General features: G+C 32.8%; 1 protein-coding gene across 3 annotated transcripts in view; it reads left to right on the forward strand.

Moving 5' to 3' along the window:
• Nucleotides 1–12453, forward strand: part of Prkn (parkin RBR E3 ubiquitin protein ligase) — a 1339037-nt gene that overhangs the window by 703221 nt on the left and 623363 nt on the right. The gene's annotated exons all lie outside the window — the stretch shown is intronic.

Consider the following 12453-nt stretch of genomic DNA (forward strand, 5'->3'; position numbering starts at 1 on the left):
TTTTCTGAGACAGGGTCTCACTGTAATTAGACTGACCTGGAGCTCACTATGTAGCCCTGGCTGGTCTCGAACTCACAGCGATCCTCCTGTCTCAGCCTCCCGAGTGGTGGGATTACAGGTGTGCGCCACCACGCCCGGCTTATTCATTTTTTTGAAAACAAGAATTAAACTCACCTTTTATTTCTTTGGGAGAAAATTGCCCTATAACATACAACCGACTTTCCTAATATATCAGTAAATTTGAAATGCCAGATGGAGACCTTCATTTTGGTAGTTTTGAGCTGTTCTTTTCCATTTTAGAGGCTTCGAATGAATATTTATCTTGTCAGTTTATGCTCTGTTGTACGAAGGTTCTACTCTGTGTAAACGAATGTCAATCAATTTAGAACAAATTGATTTCCATCTCTAAGAATGAAATAGCCTACCCTACAAATAGATGCTTTCCATGAATGTGTCATTTACACTCGATTTCTGACCTCAGCCTTCTTTCTTGATTGCAACATGTAAGTATCATATTTTCAGTCTTGTGATATGAGAGTTGTCTGCTTACTATTTTCTCACCCAAGATTATGTATGTTATGTCTGAATAACTCCCCTATTCTGGTAGTTTGAATCTTATAGAATACATTGCAATTTGCTCCCATTCCAGAGAGTAGCAGGGTGAGCAGTTAAAGGTGATATGGGAGAATGAAAGGGAAGAGGAAGGTACCGAAAGCAAGCTTCAGAAATAAGAATGTAGCTGATAGCCTATAGCTTACAAATGCCGTTTCTTGGAAATTAGACGAAAGCTGAAACCAGACCTGTGAGAGGAAATGATTACAGGCTGGTTTTGCACTTCCACCTGGTAGCTGGAACTATTGTACTGCTTTTTCCCATTTGCAATTACTTTTGATTTATTTCCTTTTTTCTTGAGCTGTTGATCATCATCCTTAGCCCATATATTTGTTATTGCAACTGTGGGAAAAAGAAAAATCTATAGTCTCAAAGAAGCATTTTCTCCCTAAAAAATGTAAATTTCAGTAGTGTACATGTTGTGTGAGTTCCTTTTCTCCACTGACATAATTGCAATTTGTTATGTGAAAAGTTTAGAACTCATAGTCAGCAAAACCTTACTCATGATTCACCGGTAGAAATGTTTAGCAATACATCTGAACAGTTGTCTTCTGCTTTTTGAAAGGACTGATTACAGAGACTCCTCTTTTAGAAATCAAGCTACAAACCTGCTCAAGAAAACATTTTCTACAATATGAATGTGTTTCCATCCAACAATATATTTAGTAGACACAAGATAATTATAGCAGAAAAATAGTGGAAATATCCTAGAATTGCCTAACCCTAAGGATCTACAAACATTTGATAGTTTATACATTAATACAACTGAGAAAAATAAAAAAAATCCCTCTATATACTCACTGATATTTGGCAATTCACAGAACTTGCTGGGTAAAGAAGAAAGCAAAATTCAAATATTATCTGTATTGTACTATTTGGTACGAATGAAGATTATTGGGAAATCAATTCATCTGGAAAAGAGAGCTGATCTGCTAGCTATCTAACTAGCCAATTAAAGCAGCCACCAATAAAGGAAAAACACCTTTAATTTTTCACTGAAACGATATGAGGGATTTTTAAGGAGGAAGTATGTACTCCCTGTTTCATATTCCTCCGTGGAGCAACACTCAGCTAGGTTCTCAGTTTTGAGTATATCCCTCTAAAAAGGCAGTTCTGTGGACTTGGGGCCGGTGGAGAGGGCTCAGAGTCGACTAAGTCAAAGTGGAGTATGTTCTCTGGGTTCAGAGGGCCCTGAAGAGGAAGTACTTCAGTCCAAGGCCTCAGCAAGGAAGAGACCTAGGAATGAAGATATGAGGCCAGAACGGAAATATGGATGAGAATTTGACTGGCTAGGTGCTCTAAATCCTTGACTCAGCTCCCTAAAGAGCTTGCGATGCACTGCTGTGCACCAAGTCTGTTGAGGGAAAGGCAGCTCCTTCTCCAGACCTTTCAGGCAGTGCCTTTGCAAAGGCATATGATTGGATTGGTGACCTCACACATAGTTTTTTACTCAGAAGCTGGAATCCTCTGAAATAAGAAAATATGCATATTTCTGCATATTTTATTAACAAAAATAAATGGAAAGGATAAACTCTAAACAAATGAAATTGATGCCCTATGGAGAATGAATTGGAACTCGGCAGTTTACAAACAATATAATTCTCATCAACTTATGCCTAAGTAAAAATATGTTAAAGGAAGTATACAAAAAAAATCATTATAGATTATTGTGTTATACAGCAGCCTGGAAATTTTTAGAAACAGAGAGTTGAATGTATTTTTTTGGAATCATGTTAAATTTTTATGTTCATTTAAAAAAAATCAACAAAGATGGAGAGAAAAAAGCTAAGGCAGACTATAAAAATAAACAAACTTAATGGCATTTCAAATGAATGATGTAGCACAAGGGAAGAGGAAATTACCAAATACTTTTTAACATAGAATTCTTTATTTTATGCCTTTGGTATAAAGTCAAAATAACTATGAAAAATACAATTAGCAGTTTTGTTTTTACCCTAGGTACGGTATAAGTTAACTCCTCTTTGCATATGCTAAATATATGATTATCTTTTAAAAATTGAGGATAATTGGAGTCAGGTTTCTAATTATCACAAAACGTTGCTACAAATTAAAAGGGAGAAATTGATAATAAACACTTTTGTGCTTGACTGGAATCATAGTTATCACTATGAAATTGGGGTTATCATGGCTGTGGATATCTTTGTGTGTAATACACAGACTTCTGAAGGGATTTAGAAACAGCAATATGGCAGTGAGGAATGACCCTCAGACTTTAGTTTCTTGCTTCTTTCACCTCTAAAAGCACTAAGGTTTCTCGGAGAAATGGTTGATTCTGGAGTTGAATCAGGGCAAGTGCTGTATATGATAGAAGTTTCGAATATTGTCTTGTATATGGTAGAAAATAAGGTTGCTTACACCAATGGAGACATGCCCAAAGACACAAAATTTAGCTTATGTGGGCAACCACTGGCTAGATCTAGAGAATGTTTGCATTAATACAAATAATGGAATTTATAATTAATATATGTTAATCCATGGAAAAATAGGAATCAGTGTATCCATATTGATATAGCTTTTAAGTATGAATAAATAAATAGAATTCATCTTCCAATTTATAAAACTCCAAATGCAGTAGTAATGATGCATACAGAAAATTATACTAATAGTTAGTTACTCGAGGTAGAGGTCATCAGTTGATACTAAAATAGCAGGAATAAATTTGATTAACAACAGGATGTTTGCATAGCCTTAATCGTCCCCCCAGAAAAGACTTATTCGTAATAAAAGAAAAAATGATCACAATATAGTGGAGCCATGTGTCAGAGTCCACTTTAATCAAATGAGCAAAGGGATAAATCAATCCCATGCCATTCCTCATGTAAAGAAGCATCAGACAAACCCAAATTGAGGGACATACTTTATAGAAACGGGCCTGTACCCAACACAAAATGTCAAGGTCATGAAATAAAAAGGCACACTCTAAGGGACTGGTTCAGATCAGAGGACACTAAAAGAACATGATAACTGAATGCAATATGAGATCCCAGCGGAACTTTGCACTAAGCTGGAGTACTGTTTGGTACATAGTACACATATTGATGTGATTGGCACCATTTACAAAAAAAAAATCAGATTTTTAGACCTAGATAAAAATATCCTGTTGATACTTCCTGATTTTGATAAGAGAACTGTGTTTTAAGTAGATTTTTATGATTAACATTCAGAAATTATCTTACAAACAACATTTAATAAGTACACTTGATTTTATTTCATTGCACAGATACTACTGTGCCATTGAAAAGAGATTTTTATTTTCAATGTGTTAAGCAAAGTTTAAAAAGAAATCCTCTGAGTGAGTTTTTGTTCCACTGTAGCTTTTCTTCTTGTGGAAACTGACGTTTTTTCCTCCTCTTCTTTTTTTGCCTTAAATTATTGTGGAGTAGTGGTGCTGATAGTAATGGGTTTGTTTTCGTTTGGCTGAAGCTGCTAGAAAGAAGGGTATTTCCCTAACTTATGAAATACAATCATTTCCATACAATATTCTACTGGGTGCAAGTGACTCTGATTTCCATTTTTTCCAATTTTTATTACCAAATTTCCATTGCCTTCCAGGTTTGAGTTGAGGCATATAGAATTTCACCTATTTATAATCTTTCTTATATAGTTTAGTTCTTGAATCCATAGAAATGTCTTAAGATTATTGAGATTTTTTTTTGATTTCTCAAAGATTTTTTCTTTTAGCCGGGAATTTAGCTCAGTGGTTCCACCGCCTGCCTCACAAGCACAAGGACCTGAGTTAGATCCCTGGTACAAAAACAAAAGAAAGATTTTTTAAAGATTTTTTAAACCTTTCTCTACTGTAGTGATATTCCTTTATATTTATGGATAAAATTCTCAAGCACTGTAGGGTTAAGTAAATAAAACTCCTGTTGTAACTCAAACACCTTTATTCCCATAATATTTTTTTCTCACAACCTGTGCTCTTAAGATTTATTTATTTATTTATTCATTCACTTATTTATTTATTGTATTCCCATTGTCTATTTCTCTTATTTGAAAGTGGGTAGTATTCCATGCTGAATTTTATTTGAAATCCAAGGAAGACTGAGGGAAGTAACTGGGTCATGACAGCTGAGCTTTTCCAGCTCTTATATGAGGCATATTACTTATCAGACTTTGTTCAAATTCTTGTAGCAACTTTTGTGTGGTAGGAGAGGATGGTATAAAATCATCACTAATAATACGCACTTTGATGCATTGTTCAATTCTTAGCCATGGCTAGCATGTTCAGTGAGGCCTAAGAAGTAAACACCTTTGATCCTTTCTTATTTTCTTCTGTAGCTCTCAACTGACCAAAGCAATCAGTGGCTACTAAGTATCAAGGAGCAGAAACTAGGAGAAGGGTAGGAGGTAGGTCTGAGGGTCAAAGAGAGCTGCAGTAGCACATTTCTCTTTGTTGAAAATTGTGCCTAATTTCCAAACAGACATATTTACCTTCTTTCTCCTTTCTGAACTACCCCAATCTCTTAAGAATTTACAAGAATTAATTTGGTATAGCTTGTAGTAAAACCTTCCTATTTTCCTTCAAAAGAAATTCAATTTTGGGGTCTTACACAGTCCAGCTATGCCTCATTTCCTTTTGTAGCTTTTTTTTTTCCAGTTGAACTTCATTTTTCAGTTTAGTATCTTGCTAAGGTATGAGGCACTTAAACTCCCCTGGTGACATCTGAAAATACAGCTACAGCTATAATATTCAAACTTGGGTCATATATGAAAGTCTCTCATTTGGCTATTGCAGAATACCATGGAAATAGAGCACCTGGTTGTTTGGGATGTATATTGAGTCTGATTTTTAAAAGGTATTCAGAATTTAGTGTTTGTGGAATGAGATTATTATGGAGAACTCAGGATAGCTGTAAATTCAAATTGATTTGGAACCATATTGCATGCCTTTGGGAGATGCTGAGCCATTTTCCCTACTGTTTTTTCCCTTCCCAATATCATATCATTAAGGTAATAATGTTGTCTGCCAGAATTTGTTGTGATGAGCAGATGGGTTACTAATATTTTGTTGATTGATTTCTTACTTAGTTCTGCTATAAAATTTAAATGATGATTTTGTACCTATTAAATTTAAACTTGGAGACCCTGAAAAACTCTTGCCCATGAAGCTTAGTTTTTCATTATCTGTTTCCACTTTCATTTCACATTACCTGTTTTCATTTCACTTATATTTTAAAAATATATGTCATTTTAAAAAAATGTATTCTCAAAATTTCCCTTTTGAACTTATGCTATATAAATTTATTCTCTAGGATAGTGAGTTTTGTTTTCAATAGTTTTTTATTCTCTCTGAATGGTATACCATTTTGTTTGTGAGTATCATTACCTGTATTATTGTTATTGAATATTTTTCATTAAATTCTAAGAATGAAATAATCTGTGGCCTTCAGTATGATATACTTGATTTTCCATCAGACACCTTTTCCTTCATGCTATTTCAACATGACCAGTCATTTACTGAGATCAATAAGTTTCTTTAGTTAAACATTGTCCTTCATTAAATGTAGAGAATTGAATAATAGCAACCTTGCTTTCCAAGCAATGTTAAAATCATGCTTTTAAAAATGCTCATTTTCTTCTGTCTGAAATATGTACGATGTTGGAATATTTACATTCATGTATTTATTCATTTACAATTCATTTATATATCTACATATCACATAAATATTATATATGTGTGTGTGTGTATATATGCCACACAATGCACTTATTACAGTCCTAAGTTCTAAAAAGTACAATGATGAGCAAAAGAGGGTCATTTCTATTATATAGACATTGTGGTGGAAGGGAGAAGCAATGAAGAGGCAGGTCAAGAGAAATAACTATTTATGAGTTATTATGGGTTGTGACGGGTGCTGTGATAGAGATCAATAAAAGATGCCGTCATCACAAAGACTAAGGTGTGTGTGTGGGAAGCTACTTTAGCTTGAGCCTCAGGGATCTGAACTAGGACTTGAATGGCGAGAGGAAGCCAAGTGTGAGAAGATCCAGCATGTAGACCATGGGAGGCAAGGGAACAGTGAGAACAGAGATTTCTGTACTGGCTCAGTACTTGGCCTGCATAGGACCTAAAGGAGGAAGGCAGGTATGGGAAAGCATCCAGCTCAGAGCATGCCCAGTATGGCCTGTCTCACAGAGGGCTTAAAGACCGTGTTAACTAGTTTGTGTTGTTTTCCAAATGGGATTGAAAACCAAAGAATAAGTAGGGGAGGAATACGCAGTTTATATTTATGAGTGTTGAATCTGCTTTATACAGCTAAAAGATACATATTTGTGAGAACATAGCATAATAAAAAGTAATTTCTTATATGTGATTTTGTTCCATTCAATTAGTTTTTAAAGCTAGAAAATTGTTTATGGTGCATGCAATTTAGTCAACAAATATCTATTGAGTAACTGTTGGGTGTCAGAAGTATTATGTAGGAGGAAACAAAACAGGAGAAATAGATATTATACAGGAGAAATAGATACTATTCATGATAAAATTACAAAAATAGATACATAATAATATTTTAAATATTTGAAGAAGTCCTGATGCATTTGATAGTGATTCTAGAATGAACATACTCACCTAATTTTGTTCGAATAGGATACTTATGTTTTATTTTTCTTTTAAAAATTTTAATTAAATTCAACATTATATAAATAGATAACTACTATGCTTTCATATTAACTTCATAAAAGGCTTTAAAACTCTACAGTTAGAGAGTCGCATCATGGGATGAGATAAATTTAAGTAATAGAAATAATATACAATCGTTCTCTTTACTATATTCTTAACCTTATATCTAGCACCAGATTTTAATTTTTTTCCTTTTTTCTGAAAAAAGGTCATGTTTGATATATTAACAAACGTCATGAAGTTCTACCTTGCCTGCTTTAAAGCTAACTAAGAAAAGTAAACTGAGCCTAAGGAGATTTTATCTGAGTGCACTCTTTCTTCTTCCTAGCCAGAGACACTCCTGGCAGACCAGGAGGTTCAGGCTGTTGGCACTCAAGCAAATAAAACCTCAAGAGTTTCATCTCTTACCTCTCCTTTTTTATTTTGAAGCAATTTAATACGAGAGAGAGAGAGAGAGAGAGAGAGAGAGAGGGAGAGAGAGAGAGAGGGAGAAAGAAGTGATTTCATATTTTTACTGAATCTATTCTGCTTAGGGAAAGTAATAGGTCTTCAATTTATTTTTTAGTGATATGATAAAGTTCCTTAGTATATTATAGCACACCTTATGAGTTAAAAGTTTTGTCTTTATTTTTTGAAAACATGAGTTACAAAATTATAAATTTGAGCACCTTTTATGATATTATATATTGTCCTATACTTTATTGCTTTAAAGGTCAAATGCAGACCAAATTAAAAACCTCCCTAATTAGCGACATCATCTTGAAAAATTCACCTCTTCTCTCTAATTTAATTGTATTGATTTACTTAATATTAAGCATTAACTTGATATTTTTATTATATTTTAGGTATTCAGATTTACCTTATGATTTGAAAAACTATTACCCTGAGATTTTTTCATTTTAAGTGTTCATCTAGGTTGATATTGTTCTTTGTTCCTATAAATAATATGTTCCTACTGAGAGCAAAATGAATGTTTTTAACCCTTCTCAAAATAATCATACCAATCCAAATTGGGCAATATATTCAATGTTTATTTAAAAATTGACTTATCCTATTGACCCAAACATCAAAAGTATTTCTATAGAAGTTACTGTCTATTCATACCAGGTCAGTGAAATCACTCATGAAGTGAACCTGATTAACAAGCCATTTTAAAAATCCATTGTTCATCACAGGGCAGAGCACCTATGGCATGTTCATGAGTTGTTGTGTGGATCCTAATGCTCTTGGAATAGCAGCTCAGTCATTGAAGTATTGTATGGTTTATACTGTGTGTAAAAATGTATAGCAACAATGGTATAAACCTGGATGTGGAAAATTAAATAGGTATTCTTAAAAGTAATACTGTGTGAGAAAGGGTATAGCACCACTCTACACAGAATCTGACAAATTAAAGTAAAGATATATGCTATAATGTATATTATAACCCTAGGCAACCACTAAAATCTAAAGGGCAGTCGGAAGATAACATGGAGTCACAAAATTAATTCATATAAAAAATCAAAAGCATAAAAGAAAATAAGTAATATGTGGAATAAATAGAAGAAAGTAACAAGTTAATAGACAAATAAATCTATAAAAATGAGTACATTCATTGTAAATGTTCTAGACAGCCTAAATGAAGGCAAAGATTTTTTGATTTAATAAAAGGCAAGTTTCAACTTAATTTAAATGCCAAGACATACATATATTAAAAGTGAAAGGTTATAAAAGGATATATTGTGCCACATTAACATTAGTTTAAAAAAGCAGACTAGCTATATTAATACGAATAAATAGATTTTAGAGCAAATAGCATTATAAAGATAGTAATAGAATAATGATAAAGGCTCCATTCCTTGAAAAAACCTAACAATCTTAAATGTTTATACACAAAAATAGTTCAACCTAAAGTGAAAACTTACCAATTTTCAAGGATGAGAAGACAAATCTATAAAGTTTAAGATTTCAATACATCTTCTCATAGAATACATGCACAGAAAACCAATAAGAATATAGAAGCTTTAAACATTATCAACTTCAACTAACTAATATTTTTAGAATTTTGTACATAAAAACAGCAGAGTACTCATTCTTTTCACTTGCACATGTGGAATCTACCATGATGGACTATATTGCCTAATTGTTCATCAATGTAAGTAGATAACAAATTATAGTATATTCATACAATGAAACAGTAATCTGCAATTAAAATATGATTGCATTCTTTCAGAAATGAATATATTCATCATGCAGAAAATCACTAAGGATAAAGTTGAGTCCAATAACATTATCAGTCAAGTAGGTATAAGTGATATCTGTACATTGTTTCAACTGACAACAGCAGAAACTACTTTGTTTTTAAACTAATATGGAATATTCACCAAAAATAAATCTTATTTCAACCAATAAAATCATTTAAAAGGTTGTAAATCAGACAATGCTTGATTTCAGACCACAGTGGAATTGAATTAGATTTCAGTAATAGAAAGATAGGAGAAAAATCCCCCAAATACTTGGAAGTCAAATAAAAATTCTACCAAAAAATACATGGATCAAAGAAGGAACTCGAGTCATATTTAACTCTATGACAATGAGAACACAATTTATCAATATTTTCTGGATACACTGAAAGAAGTACTTAGAAGGAAATTCTTTGTCTTTAGTGAATACATTAGAAAACCAATGAGATAAATTTCAAACTTAGGAAACTAAAAAGGAGGGATGAAATTAAACCCAAAAGCAAAAGGAGATAAATAAAATTTAGAATATAAATCAATGAGATTGAATACAGGAAATTATTAGAAAAATAATGAAAATTTATTTGTTAAAAATATAATGAAACAGCCTCTAACTAGACTAAAGTAAAAAACACAGAAAATATAAATCACTGATATCATGAATGAAAGAAGTTACATCACTACAGATATCGATATTTCAGCGATAACAAAGGAATGCTCTAAACATGTTTACATCTATAAATTTGATAACCTAGATAAAATGGACACAGAGACATATGCCAGCATTTTCAACTACATGAGAAACTGAGGCAAGAGTATCACCTGAGCTGTCAAGATCAAGACCAGATTGGGGAACAGAGTAGATCCTGTCTCAAAAAGAAATGTTTATGGGTGCTTGAGTTGGACGGTGAAAAGTTATGGTGGTGATTATTATCTTTTCATCTTTTTGTCTCCCTGAAGATCTGGTGGGTCTGGGACTTTGAAAGTATTATGAAAGAAAAATGAATTCTTCTCTTATGTCTCTTCTTCCTATCTAGACATTGCCGCTCATCATAAAATATTTAAAAGTAAGATAAAAAATTTTGAATATTTCAAATAAACCTCTCTTTTCTCTGTGAAGGCTTCTCTGTCTTCCATTTGTTTATGATCAACATACTGAGTCAGTGAACATACATTTAGTGTCATCAGGCACTTGCATATTTCAGAACTCATAAAACAAAAACGAACAGGAAAAAAAAGAGAAAAACTGGCAGCTAAAGCTCTCAACCATGAGATCATCAAATGTGTAAGAATTCCTACTCCCATATCCCACCATTTCCTCCTTCTCCTTCCCTCCTCCTCCTCCTCTTCCTCCTCTCCTTGGAAAGGGTGTCACCATGTAGCTTAGGTTAGCCTGATGATTTGGTGATTCTCATATCATCATCCTCAGTCCTGAGATTATGGATTTACTTCACCACACCTGGCTAATAATGCTTATAAATTCTTTATCAATTCCTGGTTCTCAAGTCTCTCAGATTGTCTAAAACAATAGGAAATAAAATCCATGAAAATTCAAAGAAACTGTTTGCTTATACATTAAGGATTAATCATTCTTTCCATAACATGACACAGTTGTTATATAGTATACATGAGGTGTGATTTACAATACAGTAAATGTTTAAATAAGAAAATTATTGCAGCAAAAGGTACATTGCCATTACTTTTAATACACTTACCACTTCTTTCTTCCCACTTTCTGAAGCAGTTCAAGAAGCCCTCTTCTGTGAGTACCTGTTTTATTTTATTTTTATTGTTTTATGAAAAATATAAGAAAATTACATAATACAATATTAAGAGAACAATAATAGTTACTACACTGTATTAACAACTCAAAATAGTTACTCAGAGTATAAGACATAGACAAAAAGTTTCTCTTTTACATAGAAGAAACACATAAAGGCACAAAACTTTTCAATGAACTAAAAAAAATTAGTAGTAAAAGTAAACCAAATTAGCATATATATTAAAATATTTTTGAAATGAACAGGTAATCTGGGAAATTATTTAACTTCTCTCTGCTTCCTATTTATCTGTCCTCTTTTTTCTCTCTCTTTGTATATGTGTGTATGTATATGTGTGCATTCTCATATAAGCGAAGCCATGTGATATTTATCTTGTGTTTTTGACTAATCTCACTTAATATTATGTACTCAAGTTTAATCTTTTTACCTGCAAATGCCTCAAGTATGTCTTTTTAATGGCAAAGTAGTACTCTATTGTGTATAAAAAGACATTTTCCTCATCTGTTCATCTATTGATGGATATATGCTGTTTCCAAGATCTAGCTATTATAAATTGATCTGCTATATACATCAGTATGCATGGATCTCTGTAATATGATGATTTTAACTCCGTTAGGAAGATAACTAGAAGAGGTTTGACTGTATCAAATGGAATTTATATTTTTAGTTTTTTTGAAAAATCCACACCAATTTCAATAGTTGTTATACTAGTTAATATACTCACCAACAAGGTAGAAGACTGTCTTTTTCTTTTTCTCTACATCCTCATTAGCATTCATTGTTGCTAGGCTTCTAGATGATAGCCATTCTTTCTGGGTTAAAATAATATTTCAGTGCAGTTTACATTTCCATTTACCTAATAAGCAGTGATATTAAACATTTTTTCATGTATTTATTGGCCATGTATACATCTGAGAAGTTATCTGTTCATTTCAGTATCCCAATTATTAATTGAAACTTTTTGGGTGTAGTCTAATTTTTTAAAGTTCAGTTTATATTCTAGATGTTAGTCCTCTGTCCAGGGAATACCTGGAAAAATTATTTTGCCACTCTGTAGCCTATCTCTTCACTCTATTGACTGTGTTTTTCTGCTGTGCTGTGCAGAAGGGTTTTATGATCTTATTTGTTTCTTCTCAGTATTAATAATTGTGCCATTGGAGTTTTATTCAAGAAATCTTTCCCTACACCTATTTCT

The sequence above is a fragment of the Fukomys damarensis genome, unplaced genomic scaffold (assembly GCF_012274545.1).
Source record: "Fukomys damarensis isolate Sample0158 unplaced genomic scaffold, DMR_v1.0_HiC HiC_scaffold_14, whole genome shotgun sequence".
Taxonomy (NCBI): domain Eukaryota; kingdom Metazoa; phylum Chordata; class Mammalia; order Rodentia; family Bathyergidae; genus Fukomys; species Fukomys damarensis.